Below are 23,914 nucleotides of genomic sequence, written 5' to 3' on the forward strand. Positions count from 1 at the left end.
CTGTCTCAGGCAGGATTGGTGATTCTTTCCTCTATGGCCCCAAAGCCCACTGTCTTACCTCCAGCCTAACATCAGACTATTGTATTCTCATTATTGTTTATGTATTTTTATTTCCTCTCTGGTCAAATATGACCTCTGTAAAGGGGGAACCAAAACCATCTTTTTAACACTCAACATGTTCATGTATTTCAATATTTCTGAACATTGACTGGTTGGCTGGTACTGAACTAGACCTTAGTCCAGTTTATTGAACACACAGACCTTGGTAAACACAGACTGTTAGTCTCTGTGGCTGGTGTCTTGGTGGTGGCCTGCCCCACCTCCCTAGAAATCAAGGTTGCTACCTTCAGAACAAGCGTTTGCCTGCCCAAGGTAGCCTTATGACTAAATGAAATGCAGTGACTTTTAAAGACTGCAAAGAGGCCTAGTGTTAGAGACTACTAGCTTCTTCCCAAAAGTATTGCTCTCCTTCTTTAATAATGGAGCCTGGAGTTTTGCTAGGGCATATTACCACCTACTACAAACACTTTTCTCCCCCAGATCCAGGTCCCTTGAAGCAGGATGTAGCCATGTGATTAAATTTTGACAGATGAGATAAAAAGGGAAAAAAGTTATGTTCAATTCTAAGATCTCTTTAAAGGAAACAAGCACACCCTTCTTAATCCTTACCCACTTCCCACCTAAAACAAAGATGTGATAAATGGAGTTTCAGCAGCCACTTGTGGACTAGGAGGGTAAAGGCCAAACACAGGAGAACACAGATACATGAACTGGAACAATAATGGTTTGTGGGACTAAGGTGGAACTCTCATGCCAGCTCTGGACAAACCATGTTCTGACCTCCTCCATGTTAAGGAAAAATGAACTATCGCAGTTGCTTTAGCCATTATTCTTCTGGGATTTTAAAAAGGTAGCACTCACCCAGTAACAATTCTCCAAATCTTAATCTTAATGGTTAGGTCTTCTCTCCTTAAAAATCATAAGTCAGTTAGATGCAATTGCAGGGGCTGCCATGCAAGTCTGGAGGGTGGCTGGCAACTTGAAGTACGTGTAATTGAGGGGAAGAAAATCTGCAGATGGCAGAAGAGAGAAGAAAGACACGTAAAGGAGGGACTGACATCAAACTACTGCAAAAAAAATGTTTCTTTCATGCTCAGGACACATTCCTCCTCCTTCCCACAACTGTAAGTTTCCACGCCATCATCCCGCCTTGCTCTCCAACAGCTGCCCCTCCGCAGCTCCAGCCGCAAGGGCCTCTGTGCGTTTTGCAATGCTTCAAACCCATTGCTGCCTCAGGGTCATCCCCCCAGCTACCTGACAGCCCGACGGATCTTCACGTGGCTGCCTGCTTCTTATCGTCCCGGCCCCAGCTTACAGAAAGGGCTCCCTTGATGTGTAGTTGCCTATATTTGTGTATGTATATATATATTTCTTACGTGAAGGTAAATTCAGCGGTTGTTTTATTTGCTGTTCACCTGTCTCCCAGAACCTCGAATGATGACTTGGACATGCTTATTCTTGGACAGTTAAGTGAACAGGAAGGGCCTTCCCCCTGGGGCGACACGCTGCTCTGTTGCTCACCTCCACCTGGCTTTCTGTTTTGGACACATCTTTTCCTCTGCCTCAGAAATGTTCAATGTGCTGAAGGGAACGACTTCCTTTCGGCCAAACTTGCTTAAACCAATTGTTGTGTAACCCCTGTTGGCATTGAGACACCAGGTTGTATTGCTGGGAACTGCCATGAACAATTTAAACATCAATAACTACCAGTCTGTAAGATTCTTCCCTGAGCATAGCTCAACGGATTGGGATGGGAGAGGAATCCAGAAAAAAATAAAAAAGAGATTAAGGTACCTAAGCTTACTTTCTACCTCACAGCTTCACACAGTCTATTACCTGGAATATAAACTCAGCAACATGAAATAGAGGCTCCGAATGCCTACGGCTTACATCAGCCTGACAGCAGTGCCTGCAAAGGCGCCAGGGCCTCGGCCCTCTTCCCTGCTGCTCTGCCTCTCCAGGGTAGAATCCGAGACAGCTCAGCACCAAGTCAGCCCTTGGAAAGAGGGAAAGAGTGTGGGGAGAAATGCTCTGCAAGATGCGCGTAGCGCGTCTACTCACATCCTATTTGCCAGAATCTAGTCACATGTCCATTCGCACAGAGCTGCAGAGAAGGCTGGAGAGTGAGTCTTTGCTGAGCAGCCTCGAGGCCAGCCACACATCAGGGGGCTCCACCAATATAGAAGGAGACAGTGGAGCTTGAGGGACTCAAAGTAGCCCCCGCCCCATGTAGAATGAACTATCCACACAGGCAAGCTTATAAAGAAGATGCATAAAATATACCCATTTACAGTTTTTCTACCAGCTGTGCTTCCCTGGGAAATCCAAGTGTGGCAGAATAAAGGAAACCTAACTGCGTTTCTCACACTACAACTTGCTCTTCGCATTGGCCGGGCCAGCAAGCAGCACTGTGCCAGGCTTCTCGGGGCCTTTCTGCATCTGCGGGAACAGAGGTGGAAGTTGGTTCATCCACAGACATCAACACTGTAACGCCACAGGTCAGTAGACAAGCAAGAATTGACAATTTATTCCCACTACAACATGGGAGTTCAAAACGAATCTAAATACCAATCCCTTCTGTGTTCTAAACAGTTAAGACTCCCATCTTACCCGTTTTCTGATTCCTGACTGGCAGTTTCACACGGCTGTCTGGACCATCCCTATTCTGGGGTGGAAAGTTCTTCATCTTTCCATCAGAGATACCTGTTATTGGGAGAGGGGCTGTGTTATGGTTTGGGTGTGAGGTGTCCTCCAAAAGCTCATGTGCTAGACAATGCAAGGTTCAGAGGAGAAATGATTGGGTTGTGAGAGTCTCAGCCCAGTCAGTATTGGGTGGTAACTGAAGGCAGGTAGAGTACGGCTGGAGAGGTGGGCATTGGGGGCGTGGCTTTCAGTATATATTTTGCATCTGGGGAGTGGAGTCTGTCTCTGCTTTCCGATCATCATGTGAGCTGCTCCCCTCTGCCACACTCTTCTGCCATGATGTTCTGCCTCAATGGAGCTGGCCTTCTATGGACTAAGGACCTCTGAAACCATGAGCCCCCGACATAAACTATTCCTCCTGTAAAACTGTTCTTGTCAGGTCTTTTAGTCACAACAGCGGAAAAGCTGACTAAAACAGGCTGCTTTGGGGGTGCTCAGGGAGCCTGAAGGCTGAAGGGCACCCAGGAAGAAACAGTGTTACCACCATGCTGAACAACCTTTCTCCCTGTCGTTTGGTTCAGGTGAAAATGCATCTTACCATCAGCCATGAGGGGAGTACCTTGGCACATACAAGGGCAGCCAGGGCGTGGTTTTCTGACCAAAAGTGTCTACGAATCACAAAATTTGTTTTTCTGTGGATTTACTACCTGAGGCCCTTAATCTACTGTGGGACACATAATACCCTTAAACAGCTCGAGGCTAGAGGGAGGGTCGCCGGAAGTGTCACTACAGCCACTGAAAACTGAAAACCCTTTGAGAGGCAGTTGTAACAATCCAAGGGTGACCTGGATGCAAGGGTCTCTTTCCATGTCTTTCAGCTTTCACATTATGTGTTAAGCTGTTCCTCATGCTCAACACCAGGCTGAGCACTGCTGTGACCGCTGAGGACAGACAGGCCCCATCCTGCCCTCCTGATGCTTAACACTCACTTTCAAATTCAAACTCCCACGGCCAAGAGGATCAGGTCCAGTCCAAATTTGACTGAAGGGTGATTAACTCCTTTGTTCTTGGCTATGAGTAAATCCATGCAGCCCCTAGAACTATTCAGGGGACCTTCTGTAACTGGCTGCTCTCTGCCTTCTGACTCCCAAATGACTGTCTCTTAAATAGCCTAGAACAGAGGGGCTTCCCAAGATGTGGGACTTTCAGTACTAAAGGCAGAATGTCCCAGGCAATCTGGGCTGCATGTGCCCTCCCCACAGAGGAACGCAGAAGTGGAGAAACTGGACTACTGCAATAGAGCCACGTGACTCAAATGATCCTGGCTTTCCCCAGCCGTGCCTGTATGCACACACAAATGTGATTGCATGGTGCTCTGGTGGCTGCTCTAGCTAAAGCTGGGCTTTGGTGATGCCCAGGGAGATAGCTATAACCTTACTGCTGGTGACCTGCCACATAGGTATACCCCACCTGGATTTTGCCCTCATCAGACCCTCACTTCCCTCACCCCACCCTCCCAGTACAGCCCAGAGCCTGCCAGATCATGCCAGCCTTCAGACACTTGCTTCAGCTCCCTCTGCCTGGCCTGCCCGCAACTCATGGATACCCAGGTTTTCATCTCTGCCCCTGCCTTGCCCCTGCCCTGGCTCCCATCACTGTGTCTCTGGGTACAAGGGCACAATGGTTAAAAGCACAAGTGTGGGAATTAGACATATGGAGTTTCAACATTCTTTGTTTCAGTGGGCATTTGGGCAAACTGAGCTCTTCCAGAATCAGTTTCCTCATCTGGAAAGTGGGAAAAAATAATATCTACCTAATAGGATAAGACAATATACACAGAAAGTGACACAGGAAAACCTTCAACTGATAGAAATATATACTCCAGTCTAGTACATCCATTTATTAATAAGCCTTGATCTTTTGGTCCTTATGTCCCTAGGGTTTGGCCTGAGATGGGTGTTGCATAAACGAGGTGTGTAGAAAGACGGGACTCTGACTTCTAGAAGTGGTTACTGAGAGCAGCCTTTCAATAATCTTCAGGAAAATTCAAAAGTGACAGGCTGTGCCTCCGCATCCCAGGGGAAAAGTGATGAGGACATTTTCAGGCTCTCCACACCTAAGTGTGAAGAGCGATTTGGCACATCCATGACAGAAGCTTTTAAAATGGTCAGTTTGACAATTGCACTTCTAGGAATTTATGCTATTGAAATAATCAAGAGATTTATACAGATGCGTCTGCACAAAGTCATTAAGAACCATGGTGTTAATCAGAGTGAGAATTATAAATAATCTAACCACCCACTGCTGTTGGATCGCATGCCTATGGAAGAGGAGCTGTAGCGGCCAGGCTGAGAACCTGGTCCTGCTGGCTGGGTTCCGTCCTGGTCCTGCCCCTTGCCCACTGTGCGATCCTGGGCAGGTGCTTAGCATTTCCAATGCCTCTGCATCCCCGTGTGTAAGGGGACACTAAGATGAGGAGTACAGACCTTAGCAAAGTACATATTATACCTTTGTTACGGGCTAGCTGCTATGATTGTATCTCTATGTTAAAAGACCTATTGGGGAAGATTAAGAGGAGACTTTTCAAATATATTAATTGTTCTAAAACAGGGCCCTCCATTTCTGTAGGTTCTGCTGTCATGGATTCAACCAACTACAGATTGAAAATATTTTTTAAAACATTTGCTGCTGTACTAACCAGATGAACCTTTTTCCTTGTCCTTATTCCCTAAACACAGCATAACACTGCATAGCATTTACATTGTGCTGAATATAATAAGTAATCAAGGCATGATTTACAGTGTATGGGAGGTTATGGGTAGGGTTCCACGCCAATGCCACGTCATTCTATATAGAATTTGGACATCTGCAGATTTGATATCCAAGTGGGTCCTGAAACCAGTACCCTGCAGAGAGGGAGGGCTGATGGTAAAAAGCAAATGTTCAGCACCACGCTGATTTAAATCCCCAAATGCTGCTTTTAGAACTAGAGAAGGATGTGTGGTAACCACCAATGGTTACCTGTGGGTTGTAGAGTTAGTGATTTCTTTTGGTTCTGTGTTCTCTTTCCTGCAATGAACAGCTCCTAGCCACATCCATACTAACATGATAAGATGGTGGCAGGACACCTGCAGGGAACTTTGAGCTGGGCAGGGGCCCAGTTCCTCCTCTGTCACCAGCTGGCTGCCAATGCAGGCGAGTCCTGCCTCTCACGTGCGGAATGAAGGGCTGGCAGCTCCACGCTCCCCTGAAGCCTGCGGTTCCCCTGCAGAGACTCCGTATTAGGGTTCTCCAGAGAGCCCTAACAACAGGACACCAGGCGATGTTAGGGCCATGGGTTCACATGATCGCAGAAGCTGGAAAACGCCACGATGGCCCCTGGCAAGCTGGAGAACCAGAGAAACGTGATTAAGTTCCAAGAAACAGAACCAGGGAAGCCCCTGGTGAACCCCCAATCTGGAAGGGAGGTCCCAGAGCTCTGGGGAGGGGGAGGAGGAGGTGGGGCGGAAGGTTCTGGTGCAAGTCCCAAAGCCCAGAGGCCAAGATCCTGGCATTCCGACGCCCAGGAGAGAAAAGAAACGCCAGCAGCTGCGCCCAGAGCACAGGAAATGCGGAACAAGGGAAGGCGACCCCTCCTCCGCCTCTTCTTTCCTTCCGGGCCCCCAGCCAATTGGATGATGCGGGACCACGTGAGGGCGGGGCTTCTGCACCCGGCCCACCGGCCACGTGCCAGTCTTCTCTAGACACCGGCCCAGAAACCTGCTTTCACCTTCCAGAGGGGTCCCTTCTGCTACCTGCGCAGGCGTCTTCCAGCCCCGCACTTTCAGGCTTTGGGACACCGATACCTGCCAGAAGCTCTGTAAACTCAGATTTCTTTCCCCACGACTGACTTTAGGTGCCATTATCCATTTGGGTTTCTCTTGCCCCTTGGTGGTAGGCACTTTGATGGCTCAGTCTCTGCCTCAAGGAACCTGCGGTGTGACGGGAGGTAGAAGAGAGGAACAAGCTGCGGCAGCAGCGTGAAAGGCAAGCACAGGCCGGCGGGAGGGTTAGGATCCTGGAGAAATAGTCGGAGGCAGCCCAACCGCATAGCAGAAAGTAGCCCCGTAGGCTTATTCTTTCTCTGAGTCAGATGGGAATTTCTCCAACATCAGGTGAGCCCCAAACCATTGGCAAGGAGGGCAATGGGGAGCCCCAACAACAGTAAGCATTGGGGCAAGCATCCTCTCCTGCCAGGCTTGTTTCCTTTTTCTATTGAAAAAGAAGGGGGATCTTACCATAACAGGTGGCCTGGCTCAGGGACCCTCTCTCCTCCCCATGTCTAAGGTTCCCACCCTGTACCCAGAGACACTAGGGAAGCTAAAGGGCATTGGAGGGGACCTGGCTTGGGAAGCCACTTGGTCCTGCCTAGAGAGCCGCTGCAGGCTCAGGTAGCCCCAGTAGGACCAGTATGAGCCCCAAGAGCACCAGCTAAGCCATGCAGAACAAAATAATGTTCTAAATGCTAGAAAACTGAGCTGTCCTTTCCAGCACAGGCCTTGTAAGTAGGCCAGGACCCTCATGCAAAATCAAAACATGGTGACTGCCTACTGAAGTAGAATATTTAAGGAGCCAGACTCTTAGAACAATGGACTAAATGTCTTCAAAACAATGGACTATCACTCATCACACCAAGAACCTGACAAATCTCAACTGGTGTGATTCTAATGCATCAGATGTTGGAATTATCTGACAAAAATTTCAAAGCCGCTGTCATAAAAATACTTTAGCAATTAGAAACTCTCTAGAAACAAGTAAAAGAAAGAAAATCTCCGTAAATAGGAGCTATAAAAATTAAATGGAGGACTGTGGATGTAGTTCAGGACACAGTGCGTGCCGAGCAAGCTTGAGTCGTGCCTTTATAAAATAAAAGTGTTGAGAGGACTAGCTGGGGGCCTCGCAAGAACCGCATGAATCCTTTTGAGGTCAGCATTTCCAGTAACCTAACCATCTGCTACTAGGGTCCATCTCTTAGAAGCTCCACCACCTCAACCCTGCCACGTTGGGGACCAAGCTTCCAGCACACGGACCTTTAAGGAAACTCAAATCATGACCAAATCATATCACACAGTGAGTGTTAGAATGGAGAAGGTACCAAAGGAATTAAGACTGGGAACTCTGATATTTTCCTGTGGTTTGGAGAATAGGTTATTAAAATACTGCAGCTACAAATACCCATGGTACAACAGACAGACCTTGCTCTTCAGGATTTCCAGCAGTCCGCAACCCTCTGATGAGCACCTGAGACTGTCCTCCTCCTCCAGGTCCAAGAGTATCTAGCAGTGGGAGGATATAGAGAAAGGACATGACCTGCAGAGTTCGCCTTCAGCAAGCTCACTCCAGCAGCATAGGTGGGCCCTTAGCTTGTTGCAATTCCAAGCAAAAGATGGTAGGTTCATCTCAGCCTTTCAGAGAGGCAACTAGGAAGGCCCTCAGTCTTCAATGTTCTCAAACAAGACACTTGGAACTCTTCTGGAAACAAACACAGAGAACTGGACACCAATTCTTCAAGGAGTCCTGAGCCAGTGGAGTTCTTGGGGTGTATGGAAGCAAACTGATTTGCCCAGGGAGTGACTCTTGCCTAGTGGGAACTTGGTGTTCTTCAGAAGCAGGGACAGCAACGCGTCATACTCCTGAGCCAGTCCAAGAAGCATGGTGGAGGCTCAATGACTTGTGGTGCTCCACCGTAGTTGGGGCAGGATAATTATTCTCATTTTGCATCCAAGTAAACCAGTTAAATGGTTGCCCTGGTCCAGCCTTCAGTGTTCTCACAAGACAAAGTGTGGTTTCCTCTGTCCCCAGAGATGGTCACTCAGGCTTGAACCAGAGTCCTGCTCCAAAAGAGGCTGCTTTCATTGCAGATTTCTGGGCCCCTAAGGGGCTTGGGGGTGTTCTTTTCCAGTCCTTCAGGCACTGTTTGTTAATGTTCAGCTGAAGAATCAGAAATGGGTGTCAATTTTTCATACGGGCTATGGGTTTCCATTTTCTTAAGTGCCTGAGAAAAATTTGTGAATTAAATGTCCAAATTTTACGTGGCCCAGACAAAGGGTAGCTACTTTCAAGGCTCATGTAAGGCTAGAACAAGGAGAAACCATGTTTTGACAGAACTTGCTTCTGCCAAGCTTGTAAGCAAATTTCAGAGTCCTTTCTGGTGCTCGGCGTAGGATTCTTACAGCATGGTCCAATAAGGGTAGATTTGCTCAGCAATGTTATCTTATAAGCTGTTATTTTTATTTCTTAAGAAACTGTAAAGAGGAGGAGAGTCTCTTCCACTGACCCTAGGGATTTTTCCAGAGATATTTTGGCAGCTTCTTTAATTCAAAGGTTGTCTATTGATTTTTAAAACAAACAAACAAACAAAACCCCCTAGTCTTTAAACATCCAATTATCTCCTCACTCTTAAGAGTAGCCTCCATTTATTTTTCTAGTTGTGTTTTATGCTTTTTCTATTTTCACTGTGCCCTGTGAAAATAGAACACGTTGGAGTCTCAACAAGACATCAGGTTCCAGTAGATAACACTGGTGTGAAGTTAGATTTCATGTTTATTTGTATTTCTTCTTGATACTTCTAATATTTCTCACAGCACCATATGGGCTGTGTTTATCATCTATTCTATCCTCTGTGGCTGGACTTTTTTGTTTAATAATCAGCAAGCTCCATAAAAACAAACAAAAAAGAGTTGTCAAGTTATAAAAGTTGTTTTACTCTAGACTGTTTTACTTTGTTTAGGTACTCATTTTTCCAGTCTCCTCCTGGAATGATATGAAAAGACTGAATCAAGTTCAGGGTTATGTTTGGGAGGATGAGTCAGGAGCAGGGTACTAGGAATGACGATACTTTCAGTGGCAATAATAGAAGACTCAACTCTAAACCGTCCAAACAATAAAGAAAGTTTGTTGTCTTCGGATCAGTCCCAAGATAGGATAACTCCTGGTTGGCTAACTCAGTGACCCAGTGACCTTGAAGCCATCCTCCTCTCTGCCATCCTTGGGCTCCTTTGCTAAGTGTGGCTGGCCTTGTTTTCTTGTGTCCAATGGAAGGGGCCAACTCTTCCTCCATGTCTTTCTGCCAATGATGAAACCGGTCTAAGAATATCCCAGGAAATTGTTCCCTTTTCTCCCATCCACACAGCCACCCCCAATCTTAAACCCATCAACATAAGAAAGAGATTAGCAGATTAGCCTGGGACATGGAAAGGCAGATGATCTGAGCTAGAGCTGGAGAGTCAGTGTGATCAACTCCCATCCCCCGCCAGGGACCACTACCGATCATTAATTCTGTTTAGTCCCCACAACAATCCTGTGAGGTAGCTACTCTGTTGGAAACAGGAAACTGAAGGCTAAGAATGTCAAATCCTTTGTCTTATGATCCATCCATAGAGTATAAGAGCCAGATTCAAGGATTGTCTTCCCCATGAATTCAGATGCAACCAGAACCATTTCTACTTAGAGGTGATAATGCTTCTCTGCTCTTAATAATTAAGTCAAAATTAGGTACTCAGTGCAAAGAAAGCTCAAGGCATCAGAATCACAGAGCTTTAGAGTCAGGAAGAGACTTTGATGTCTCAGCCTTACACCATTCCAACTAGTGATAACTGAACATCCGCCCTGTTTGAAGAGCCAAGCAGAAAGCGGCTGGGCTTACCAAGGCGAGGAAGGTGCAGCCCCCTCCTCGGGGCCTACCGGCTGGTAGGAAAAATGGGGAGGTGTCTTAGTCCTTTTTGTGTTGCTATTACAGAATATCCAAGGCTTGAGTAATTTATAATGAAAAGGAACTTATTTTTTCCAGTTCTGGAAACTGGGAAGTCCAGTATCTGAGGACCAGTATTTGGTGATGATCTTCTTGCTACTCAAGCAGAAGGTCAACAGAGAAAAAGAGAGCAGGAGGCAAGAGAGACCCCAAATCACTTTTCAACTGAACTTTGAGGGGCAGCGTCAAACCATAGCAGAAAGTTATACAAATGATAATACAATGTGGCAGGAATATATTAAGGAAGAGTTTCACAGGCTCATGAGAGGAGGGGGCTGTTCATCAAAGGAGCTAGCCATAAAATATTGTCACAGAAAAGACTGTCACAGGATCTGGAAAGATGCCTTGAGGTAACCTTTCAACAAAGACAGTTAGAATGGAAGTGGATCCCAGGACGGGAGTCTCACAGAGAGCGGCCGTGTGGACAGAACATCTGGAAGGTGGATTTGTCTGCAGTGCAGGAAACAAATTGGAAAGCAAGCTTGATTTTAAATGTTAAGTTAAGGAACTTATTGTAAATATATTGGGAATTGAGGGAGAAATTGAGGTTCTGGACAATGTGATGTGGTCAAAATAGCCTTCTATAAAGATTGATCTGGTGACGGGGGAGGATGTTTGGCTTATCTGTCGGGATACTTGGGCTGCAAGCAACAGAAATGCGACTCGGGTGGGCTTGATCACACCAGGTCATCATCGTTTTCAAAATCCCGAGAAGTTGGCCGTTCTGGAGGTGGTGATTCCAGGGGCGTCTTTCCGTCTTTCTTCTCTTCCTTTCTCAGGATATCAGCATTGCTCTCAGCACAGCTCCCCTTGGAAAAGGGACCATTGCTGTTCCCAAGTCTGGTCGTGGTGTACAACAACCTCGAGAAGAGCTGACACCGTGGCAAAATGCTGTCTGTGTGACGGTGCAGTTAGGTGGCCTCATGGCTGGTTGGACATCTCTACTCAAGAGTGGGGAGGTATGGCCCTGTGTGGTCCTGGAGGGTCTCCCTGCCCGTTTCTCATGGTCAAGACTCTCGACAGGGACTTGAGAGACACTAGGGAAGATTGTTTATCTTGAAAATTCCCCGGGCCAGGAAAATCCAGTCATGGGTTGGGGGACAGAAACACTATTCAGAGTCCCAGAAGTGCACTTCCATCTCTGTGTCTCCCTGTTCCTCTCTCTCTTAGTAGGTAATTGCTATGGTTTGACTGTCCCCTCTAAAACTCATGTTGAAATTTAACGATGGAATCACGAGGTGGGACCTTTATGAGGTGATTAGGTGACAGGGGCTCCATCGTCAAAATGGAAGACCGGTGGCTGCAGAGGTGGCACTGTTGTGAAAATGAGCTCTCCGGAGAGCACACTCTCTCCATCTCTGCCTCTCTCATGCCCTCACCATGCGATGCCCTCTGTCATGTCAGGGCCCAGCAAGAAGGCCCTCCCCAGATGCTACCCCTGATGCTACCCTGTTTTGGAGACTTCCAGCCTCCAAAACTGTAAGAAAGAAATTTCTTTCTTTCTTTTTTTTTATTTATTTATTTTAAATTTATTTTTATTGTAAACAAATGGGATACACGTTGTTTCTGTTTGTACATGGAGTAACAGCACACCATTTGCGTAATCACACATTTACATAAGGTAATGATGTTTGAATCATTCTGTTTTTTTTCCTTCCCCCCAACCCTCCCACCCCTCTTTTCCCTTTATACAGTCCCTCCTTCCTCCATTCTTGCCCCCCTCCCACCCCCCATTATGTGTCATCATCCGCTTATCAGTGAGATCATTCGTCTTTTGGATTTTTGAGATTGGCTTATCTCACTTAGCATGATATTCTCCAGTTTCATCCATTTGCCTGCAAATGCCATAATTTTATTATTCTTTATAGCTGAGTAATATTCCATTGTATAAATATACCACAATTTCTTTATCCATTCATCAGTTGAAGGACATCTAGGTTGGTTCCACAGTCTTGCTATTGTGAATTGAGCAGCTATGAACACTGATGTGGCTGTATCTCTGTAGTATGCTGATTTTAAGTCCTTTGGGTATAGGCCAAGGAGTGGGATAGTTGGGTCAAATGGTGGGTCCATTCCAAGTTTTCTAAGGAACCTCCACACTGCTTTTCAGAGTGGCTGCACTAATTTGCAGCCCCACCAGCAATGTATGAGTGTACCTTTTCCCCCACAGCCTCTCCAACACCTATTGTTGCTTGTATTCTTGATAATCGTCATTTTAATTGGGGTGAGATGGAATCATAGGGTAGTTTTGATCTGCATTTCTCTTATTACTAAAGATGGTGAACATTTTTTCATATGTTTGTTGATTGCTTGTAGATCTTCTTCTGTGAAGCGTGTGTTCATATCCTTAGCCCATTTGTTGATTGGGTTATTTGTATTCTTGGTGTAGAGTTTTTTGAGTTCTTTATATATTCTGGAAACTAGTGCTCAATCTGAAGTATGAGTGGCAAAGATATTCTCCCACTCTGTAGGCTCTCTCTTCGCATTGCTGATAGTTTCCTTTGCTGAGAGAAAGTTATTTAGTTGGAATCTATCCCAGTTATTGATTCTTGCTTTTATTTCTTGTGCTATGGGAGTCCTGTTAAGGAAGTCTGGTCCTAAGCCCACAAGGTGAAGATTTGGACCTACTTTTTCTTCTATAAGATGCAGGGTCTCTGGTCTGATTTCAAGGTCCTTGATCCATTGTGAGTTGATTTTTGTGCAGCGTGAGAGACAGGGGTTTAGTTTCATTCTGTTGCATATGGAGTTAGTTTTCCCAGCACCATTTGTTGAAGAGGCTATCTTTTCTTCATTGCCTATTTTGGCACTTTTGTCTAGTATTAGAAAATTGTATTTATTTGGGTTTGTGTCCATGTCCTCTATTCTGTACCATTGATCTACCTGTCTATTTTGGTGCCAATACCATGCCATTTTTGTTACTATTGCTTTGTAGTATAGTTGAAGTTCTGGTATTGCGATACCGCCTGTCTCATTCTTCCTGCTAAGGATTGCTTTAGCTATTCTGGGTTTCTTATTCTTCCAGATGAATTTCATGATTGCTTGCTCTATTTCTATGAGGTCCGTCATTGGGATTTTACTTGGAATTGCATTGAATCTGTATAGCACTTTTGGTAGTATGGCCATTTTGACAATATTGATTCTGCCTATCCAAGAACATGGGAGATCTTTCCATCTTCTAAGGTCTTCCTCAATTTCTTTCTTCAATGTTTTGTAGTTTTCATTTTAGAGATCTTTTACCTCTTTGGTTAGATTGATTCCCAAGTATTTTTTTTTTTTTTTTGAGGCTATTGCAAATGGAGTTGTTTTCCTCATTTCCCTTTCAGCTATTTCGTCGCTTGTGTATAAAAATGCTTTAGATTTATGTGTGTTGATTTTATAGCCTGCTATTTTGCTGAATTCATTGATGAGGTCTAGAAGTTATCTGGAGGAGGTTTTTGGATCCTCTAAATATAGAATCATGTCATCCGCAAATAGTGACAGCTTAAGTTCCTCTTTTCCTATTCGTATCCCTTTAATTTCTTTAGTCTGCCTAATTGCTCTGGCTAGAGTTTCGAGGACAAGGTTGAATAGAAGTGGTGAAAGAGGACATCCTGTCTTGTTCCTGTTTTTAAAGGGAATGGGAGGGCAGACCAGGGTTGGGAGCTCGTGGCCGCGGAGCCGGAATGCCAGTGCCTCTCGGGCCTTGCTAAGTTGCTGACACTGGCTTTGAACTTGCAATTCTCCTGCCTCAGCCTCGGGAATCACTGGGATTACAGTCATCAGTGGAACTATTTGTAAACAGACTGGGTTCAGTGAAATCTGCCTAAGAATATAATGGTGCTGTCGATTGAAACCAGGGCCTTGTGCTTGCAAGGCAGGTACTCTACCAACTGAGCTATATCCCCAGCCCCAGCATTTAAGATCTTTATCTACTGGGGACACTTTAAAAGAAAGCTATTGAAGCTCTTCATAGACCTGGAAAAAACAACCCTAAAATTCATAGGGAACAACAAAAGACCTTAAATTGCCAAAATAATCCTAAAAAAAAAAAAAATGCTGGTGGCTTTACAATACTATACTTGATTTCAAAAACATATTACAGAGCCATAGTAACAAAACAGCATGATGTTGGCATAAAAATAGACACATGTACCAATGGAACAGAATGGAGGACCCAAAATAAATGCATGCATCTTTAGCCAACTGATTCTCAATAAAGATCCCAAAAAATACACATTGGAGAAAGCATAGCCTCTTCAACAAATGGTTCTGGGAAAATTGGATATCCACATTTAGAAGATTGAAACTAGACTCTTATTACTCAGCCTGTACAAAAAATCAACTCAATATGGATCCAAGACCTTAATATAAGACCTGAAACTTTGAAAGTGCTAGGAGAAAACAAGAGAAACACTTCAAGATATTGGCATGAGCAGTGATTTCCTGGAAAGGACTTGAATAGCTCAGGAAATAAAATGAAGAATTGACAAATGGGATATGTCAAATTAAAAAGCTTCTGTACAGCTAAGGAAACAATTGACAGAGTGAAAAGACAGCCTACAGAATGGGAGAAAATCTTTGCCAGATATTCATGTGACAAAAGATTACTATCCATGATATTTAAATAACAAAAAATGTAACAACAAAAAAGTAGTCCAGTCCAAAAAAAAAAAAAAAAAAAATGGGCAAATGTCCTGAATAAACACTTCTCAAAGTTTAAGTACAAATGGCCAATAAATGTAAGAAAAAAATGCTGAACATCATCAGTCATCAAGGAATTTCAAATCAAAATCAACCACACTGAGATTCAACTTCATCCCAGTTAGAATGGCTATTATTAAAAAAAAGAGCAAATGCTTGTGAGGATATGGAAAAAAGGAACTTATACACTGTTAGTGGGAATGTGTATTAGTTCAGTCACTGTTAAAAACAATATGGGATTTTCTCAAAAAAAAAAAAAAAAAACACCAAGAAATTGAATTACTCTATTATCTAGCTATCCCACTCCTGGGTATATACCTGAAGAAAATGAAGTCAGCATTTCAAAGAGATGCCTGCATGCCCATGTTTATTGTGGCATTATTCACAATAGCTAAGATATTAAATCAATCTAGGTGTTTGTTAACAGAAAGAAAATAAGGTATAATATACAAGGGGATATTATTAAGTCATAAAGAGGAAGGAAATCCTATCATTTGCAAGAAAATGGATGGAATTACAGGACATGTTGAGTGAAATAAGTCAGACACAGAAAGACAAGTGTCACACATTTTATCTCGCATGTAGATATTTTAAAAGATGACCTGAAAGTAGGAGAGGGGCCATTAGAGACTGGGGGAGGGGGAAGAGATGAGAGTGAGAGAGGATAGAAGGGAGGTTGGATAGGATTGATGCATGATATATTCATGCACGGAAATGTCACAAAGACATGATTAATTTGTATAATTGATGTGTTAATAAAAATAGCAAAAAATAAGAAAGGCAAAAAATAAAAATAAAAATAAAGGGAATGGTTTCAGTTTTTCTCCATTAAGAATAATGTTGGCCATGGGCTTAGCATAAATAGCCTTTACAATGTTCAGGTATGTTCCTACTATTCCTATTTTTTCTAGTGTTTTGAGCATGAAGGTGTGTTGTATTTTGTTGAACGCTTTTTCTGTGTCAATTGAAATAACCTTATGATTCTTATCCTTAAGTCTATTGACATGGTGGATTACGTTTATTGATTTACGGATGTTAAACCATCCTTGCATTCCAGGGATGAACCCCACTTGATCGTGGTGCACAATTTTCTTAATATGTTTTTGGATACGGTTTGCCAATATTTTGTTAAGGCTCTTTGCATCTATATTCATCAAGGATAGTGGTCTAAAATTTTCTTTCCTTGATGTGTCTTTTCCTGGTTTGGGTATGAGGGTGATATTAGCTTCATACAATGAGTTTGGTAGGGTACCCTCCTTTTCTATTTCCTGGAATACTTTGAGAAGTACTGGAATGAGTTCTTCTTTGAAGGTCTTGTAGAACTCGGCTGAGAATACATCTGGTCCTGGGCTTTTCTTGGATGGTAGATTTTTAATGGCTTCTTCTATTTCATTGCTTGATATTGATCTGTTTAAATTGTGTATGTCCTCTTGGTTCAGTTTGGGTGGAGCATATGTCTCTAGAAATTTGTCAATGTCTTCGGTAGTTTCTATTTTGTTGGCATACAGATTTTCAAAGTAGCTTCTCATTATGTTCTGTATCTCAGTGGTGTCTGTCATGATATTTCCTTTTTCATCACGAATTTTAGTAATTTGAGTTTTCTCTCTCCTTCTCTTTGTTAGTGTGGCTAAGGGTTTGTCTATTTTGTTTACTTTCTCAAAGAACCAACTTTTTGTTTTGTCAATTTTTTTAATTGCTTCAATTTCATTGATTTCAGCTCTGATTTTAATTATTTCCTGTCTTCTACTACTTTTGCTGTTATTCTGTTCTTCTTTTTCTAGGGCTTTGCGCTGTAATGTTAGGTCATTTAGTTGTTGACTTTTCATTCTTTTCTGGAATGTGCTCCATGCAATGAATTTTCCTCTTAGTACTGCTTTCATAGTGTCCCAGAAATTTTGATATATTGTATTGTCGTTCTCATTGACCTCTAAGAATGTTTTAATCTCCTCCCTGATGTTTTTTGTTATCTATGTTTCATTCAATAGCATATTATTTAGTCTCCAGGTGTTGGAGTGATTTCTGTTTTCATTTTGTCATTGATTTCTACTCTCATTCCATTATGATTTGATAGAACACAAGGCAGTATCTCTATTTTTTTGCATTTCCTAAGGGCTACTTTGTGGCATAACATATGGTCTATTTTCAATAAGGTTCCATGTGCTGCTGAGAAAAAAGTGAATCTGCTCATTGATGGATGGAATAGTCTATGAAGTCTAGGTTATTGATTGTGTTATTGAGTTCTATGGTTTCTTTGTTTGGTTTTTGTTTGGAAGATCTATCCAGTGGTGATAGTAGTGTGTTAAAGTCGCCCAGAATTATTGTGTTGTGGTCTACGTGATTCCTGAAATTGAAAAGGATTTGTTTGAAGTACAGGGATGCACCATTGTTTGGGGCATAAATATTTACTATCGTTATGTCTTCCTGATTTATGGTTCCCTTAAGCAGTATGAAATGTCCTTCTTTATCCCTTCTGACTGTCTTTGGCTTGAAGTCCACTTTATCTGATATAAGGATGGAAATCCCTGCCTTTTTACTGAGTCCATGTGCGTAGTAGGTTTTCTTCCCATCCTTTCACCTTTAGTCTGTGGATGTCTTTTTCTATGAGATGAGTCTCTTGCAGGCAGCATATTGTTGGGTCTTTCTTTTTAATCCATTCTGCCAGTCTATGTCTTTTGATTGATGAGTTTAGGCCATTAACGTTCAGGGTTATTATTGAGATATGATTTGTATTCCCAGTCATTTGGGCTTATTTTTGGTTTTTAAGTTGGCTTGGTTTCTCCTTTGAGTGGTTCCTCCTTTTGCTGACCTACCTTGTTGTTTTTCATTTCCTCCTCATGGAATATTTTGTTGAGAACATTCTGTACTGCAGTCTTTCTATTTGTAAATTCTTTTAACTTTTGTTTATTATGGAAGAATTTGATTTTATCTTCAAATCTGAGGGTTAGTTTTGCTGGGTATAGGATTCTTGGTTGGCAACCATGTTCTTTCAGAGCTTGAAATATGTTGGTCCAGGCCCTTCTAGCTTTTAGAGTCTGGGTTGAGAAGTCAGCTGCTATCCGTATTGGTCTCCCCCATATGTAATCTGATGCTTTTCTCTTGCGGCCTTCAAAATCCTATCTTATTTTGAATGTTAGGCATTTTCATTATAATGTGCCTTGGTGTGGATCTGTTGTGATTCTGTGCATTTGGTGTTCTGTAAGCCTCTTGTATTTGATTTTCCATTTCATTCTTCAGGTTTGGGAAATGTTCTGATATTATTTCATTGAATAGGTTGTTCATTCCTTTGGTTTGTATCTCTGTGCCTTCCTCAATCCCAGTAATTCTTTAATTTGGTCTTTTCATGATGTCCCATAGTTCTTGGAGATTCTGTTCATGATTTCTTACCATCTTCTCTGTTTTGGCAACTTTATTTTCAAGATTAAATATTTTGTCTTTATTGTCTGAGGTTCTGTCTTCCAAGTGGTCTAGTCTTTTGGTGATGCTTTCCATTGAGTTTTTAATGGGTTTATTGTTTCCTTCATTTCAAGGATTTCCATTTGGTGTTTTTTTTTTTTTTTTTTTTTTTTTTTGAGAATGTCTATCTCTTTGTTGAAATGATCTTTTGCTTCCTGCAGGTGCTCTTTCAGCTTATTGGTATTATCATTCATTGCCTGCATTTGCTCTCTTATCTCATCCTTTGCTTCGCGAATCATCTTAATCATGTATAATCTGAAGTCCTTTTCTGACATTTCTTCTAACATACTGTCATTGGATTCTATTACTATAGAATCTAGATTTATTTGGGTCATTTTCTTCCCTTGTTTTTTCATGTTGTTCATGTATCTTCTCCTCTAGCAGTGCAGATCTGGGGTACTGCAGATTTCCCCCTATAGGCTTATAGTGGCCCTATAGGTTTCCAAAACCCTTTCTTTAAGGGGAGATCAATATTAGCAGTGCCCAATTCAGACACTATGCAATCCTAGACCAAATAGCCCCTATGGGGGCAATAACAAAATTGTCATAATAAACAGAATGAGTTCAAATATTATCTTCAGTAAAACAAACAGATTTGCAATAAGGTCTGCAGTTTCAAATAGAGGACAAAGAAGATGCAGAGGGATGTAGTATGTGGCTGTTAATGGGATAAGACAAGAATATACAGAAGTTCTAGATAATAGAAAGGGTGAGATTGTAATCAAAAGAAATTTGATATTAGCATGCAAAAAAGGGAGAAAGAGACTCTGAGGAAACAGGTAAACAAAAGGAAAAGAGAGCAGGAAGAGTAAAGAAATAAAAACTTAAAATTTTTCAATAAGGAGAAAGAAGAAAATCTACAGTATAACAGTCATATAGTAATGAAACCTCCCAGTCTTCAGTAGCCTGATGCATGAGAGATACCTGACAATGAGCTTCAAGCCTCCAGCAGGCATCTCAGGATGGGTTTTGCCCCACCTAAAGATCAGAGCTCAGGCTTCCAGGATTTTCCAAGATGACCGCTCTGGCTTCCAAATGTGTTGGCAAACGGGGAGTTGCAGCTCAGGGGTGGGTGTGGTCAGCTGCAGGCCCTGGAGGCGGGATGCGGTTGGTCCGGCAGGGGTCCTGGAGGTCAGGTGTGTTTGGTGTGGTTGCGGGATCCTGGAGGCCGAGTGCAGTCAGTCGGTCTGGGGTCCCAGTGATAGGATGCAGTCAGTTGGTCTGGGGGTCCTGGTGGCAGGGAGCAGTCAGTCGATGTGAGGGCCCTAGAGGCAGGGAGTGATTGGTCGGGCTGAGGGATCCTGGAGACAGGGCTCAGTCAGTCTGGCCAGGGGTCCTACGGGGCCTGGCTGTTGTCTCAAAATGGCGGCAGCCACGTGTAATCAAACCTGCAGGTACTGTCACAGTGAACTTCCAGGCAACAGCAGGCAGCTGGTGCTCCACTGGCAGTTGGCGATCAGTTTGCTGACTGTTGTCGGACGATCAGGAGGTGAACCTCGTGCGTTGGGTGATGGATAGGAGTAAGGCAGGTGATGGACAGGCGAGAGGCAGGCAAATGGCGGATGATAGGCGCCTGACAGTGAGCAATCCGCACTCAAAAAAGGCGTCGATATGCTGGCAGACTGCAGGTCATCACAGCAGACAAATGGGGTAAACAGCAGGGGATCAATAAGCAGCAGAAACTGCCTCGCCAAGAAACAGAAATCCTCTCCTTGAAACCGGAGTTATGGAGTGACAAGGAACGCAGCCTCCCTCTAGTCCGCCATCTTGGATCCCCAGAAATTTCTTTACTTTATAAATGACCCATCCTGTGGTATTCTGTATTAGCAGCAGAAAAAATAAATGCTCAGACAGTAACCAACATTATATATGTAAGAATCACCCAGAGCGCTGCCTTCGATGCTGGGGCTGGATTCCACTCCTCGTAGGTCTGAGGCAGGCAAGAACACATGCTTTGAACAGGTGCTAATAAGACTCTGAGGGCTCTGGTCTGGAGTCCGTGTGTTGAGTGACCCTGCTGGATGTCACAGCGTCGTCATACGCGTTTCGTAGCTGCCTGTCCCTGTGTTCACATTCCCACAGATGGTGTGCTCCTTCTCACCATCTCCTGTCAGCACCTTGCATGACACCTTCGCACAAGAAGGTGTTACACACCTACTCCCTGGAAGCCCAGCCACTGGAGTGACTTATCACTGGAAGTCTTGGCTTGGAAAATGTCCCTACCACAGAATCGTAGAGACTGAAAACAGAATGGCAGTGCCAGGAACTCGGGCACAACAAATAATTATTTCATGTGAATAGTTTTAATTTGTGTTCTGGTTTGGATATGTGGTGTCCCCAAAGCTCACGGGTGAGACCATGCAAGAATTTTCAAAGGTGAAAAGATTAGATGATGAGTGTTGTAACCCAATCCCTGATTAATCCGTTGACATGGATGAACTAGGTGGTAACTCTAGGCCGGTGGGGTGTGACTGGAGGAGGTGGATTGCTGGGGGCGTGCCTTGGGCATTTATATTTTGTCCCTAGTGAGTAGAGTTCTCTCTCCACTTCCTGTCTGCCCTGTCCTGAGCTGTTTCCCTCTTCCATGCCCTTCTGCCATGATGCTCTGCCTCACCTTGGGCCCACAGCCATGGAGTCAGCCAATCATGATCTGAACCCTGAAACTACGAGCCAAACTAAATTTTTTCTACCTCTACATTGTTCTCAAGTCTTTGGGTCACAGTGATACAAAAGGTGACTAAAACAATTTGAGATATTGGATGTGAACTTTTCACTGCGGTGACAAAATACCTGAGAAAAATCAATGTAAGGGAGAAATTTTGTTGTTGTTTTGTTTTAGGTTTATGGTATCAGAGGTTTCAGTCTGTGGTCAGCTGGCTCCATTGCTGTCAGGTCTGTGGCGACGGGGACACGTCATGGTGGAAGGGCACAGCTGGAGAAAGTTACTCATGGCAGCTGAGAAGCAGTAGGGGTGGGGTAAGATATGGTCCCCAAGGACAGACCCTCGGGACTCACTCTCTTCAATTCAGTTCCACCTCCGATCATTTCCACCCCCTCCCAATAATGCCATCAGCTATGAACCGCTCAGTGAATCCGTCCACTGATGAGGTCGGAGTCCTTGTGATCTGAACATGGCCGAATTGGAGACCATGCTGTCCACACATGAACCTGGGGGAGACCTTCCAGGGCCAAAGCATAAGGATGGGAAAGTTGTGAAAATGGGTTAACGGCAACAATTGTACAATTCGAGTATTCTTACTGCCTCTGAATTGCATATTCAAAAACTGTTAAGAACAGAGTACATTGAAAGTCATGTAGGTTTTACCATGATTTTTAAAAACAAGGAAAAAAATCTTTTGGCTGCTTTCCCTATCCTAGCTCACCTCCCCCCAGACATTTTTGCTCTCAGATCACGGTCCTGGGGTCTGCCTTGCGCCACTTCCGGAACAAGGTTTCCTGATTGCGCGGGAGGACGTGGAGATGGACAGGCACCTTCCTTACTAGAGCCCAGCGTGCGACACTGTAAAAGGCCGCCAGACCTTTTTCCAGTGGTCGCCGACTTTTCCAGAAATGTACAGGGAAGAGGGACTTTAGAAAGGTTCCAGGGAGTTTAATCCAAATTCTGCATGGATTTGAACTTTATTTTTTTAAATTTAAAAAAAAATTTTTTTTTTCATTTTTACAGACTGCATCTTGGTGCACTGTATGCGAATGGGGTCCATCTTTTCGTTTCGGTGGTTGTGCACCATGTAGATTCACACCATTTGTGTAGTCACACGTGTACGTAGGGTAAGGAGGTCTGTGTCAATCCACCATTTTTCATTACCCCCCCCCCCCACTGAAATAAGCCAATCCCAAAAAAACCAAAGACTGAATGTTTTCCCTGATAAGTGGATGATGATATATAATGGGGGTGGGGGATGAGAGAAGAATGGAGGAGCTTTAGATTAGGTCTCAAATTTATATTCAGAGATATTCCAATCTTAAGCACCGTATATCTAACTTCTGTCATTCTTCAGAGAAAGACTCATCATGTCTGGCAGCCTCTCCTCAGTCCCTACCTGGTCACTTTGACCTTTTATCTTCTCTTTCTCTGAATTTTTATTTTTTTTCTTGGTACCAGGGATTGGCCCCAGGGGTGCTTAAACCACTGAGCCACATCCCCATCCCTTTTCATGTTTTATTTTGAGACAGGGTCTTGCTAAGTTGCTGAGGCTGCCTTTGAACTTGTGGTCCTCCTGCCTCAGCCTCTGAGCTGCTGGGATGAGAGGTGTGGACCACGGAACCAAGTCAAAATCTATTCCATGAAGGTTTTGAGGCAAAAAGGATTTGAAAGTCACTGCTTAAAAATAAACATTTTAGTTTGCCCAAGAGGACCCTTCCTACTTCCCGCTCTCTCCTTGACTTGTTGCCCTACGTGGCCATCTCTCCCTTCCTACTAACAGAAGAGCAGTCCTCTCCAGCTGCACCGGGCTCTCCAGCTTGCTCAGGTTAGGTCCGTCACCAAGACAGCAAGACCATTTGCTCAGGAAGCAGTTATTTCAGCCATGCACATAAGCAAACAAATAAGCAAGGACAAATCCCGCTCCCTTGTTCACTGACTTCCTCTTACAGTCATTTCTTTGGCAAGATGTCAACACAGCCACCCATGCCTCCCACCAAATACGTGAACCCAGAGGTCAAATTCAAACGCCATCATGATGATTTACCGAGTGAAGCATTGTCCAGGAACGAGTTTCATCATTCTGGAAACTTACAAGTTCACTGGAAATGATTCAAACTCATATAAAACACTGATTAAATGCAGGCACTTGGAGAACCCTAACTCCGTGAATTGGGACAAATACTGAGGTTGGTCTCTTGAAATATGTTTCTTTGGGGAAAAAAGCAAAAACAGGGCTGGGGATGTAGCTCAGTTGGTAGAGTGCTTGCCTTGCAAGCACAAGGCCCTGGGTTTGATCCCCAGCACCGCAAAAAAAAAAAAAAAAGGAAGAAGAAGGAGCTTTTAGAAAGTATTCTTCCTCCAGGGTTCCACCTAGCATTTCTGCAAACTGTGTCCAGTTCTCCTTATCCTACCCCTTCCGGCTTTTCCGTGACCCATCACTTTCTTCTCCAGGTTGAAATGAGCACGTCTGGAGCAGCGTTGGCGTCATACAGAGTGGAGTAGCTCAGTGTCATCTCATCAACTCAGTTCTGACTCTAACCCAGCCTGTGACTCAACACTGATAACCAGCCCCCCAGTCGACAATCAGGTCCCTCGGCCTTGGGCCATTGGCGCCATAGAGTTCC

The sequence above is a fragment of the Sciurus vulgaris genome (genome assembly GCF_902686455.1).
Source record: "Sciurus vulgaris genome assembly, chromosome: 14".
Taxonomy (NCBI): domain Eukaryota; kingdom Metazoa; phylum Chordata; class Mammalia; order Rodentia; family Sciuridae; genus Sciurus; species Sciurus vulgaris.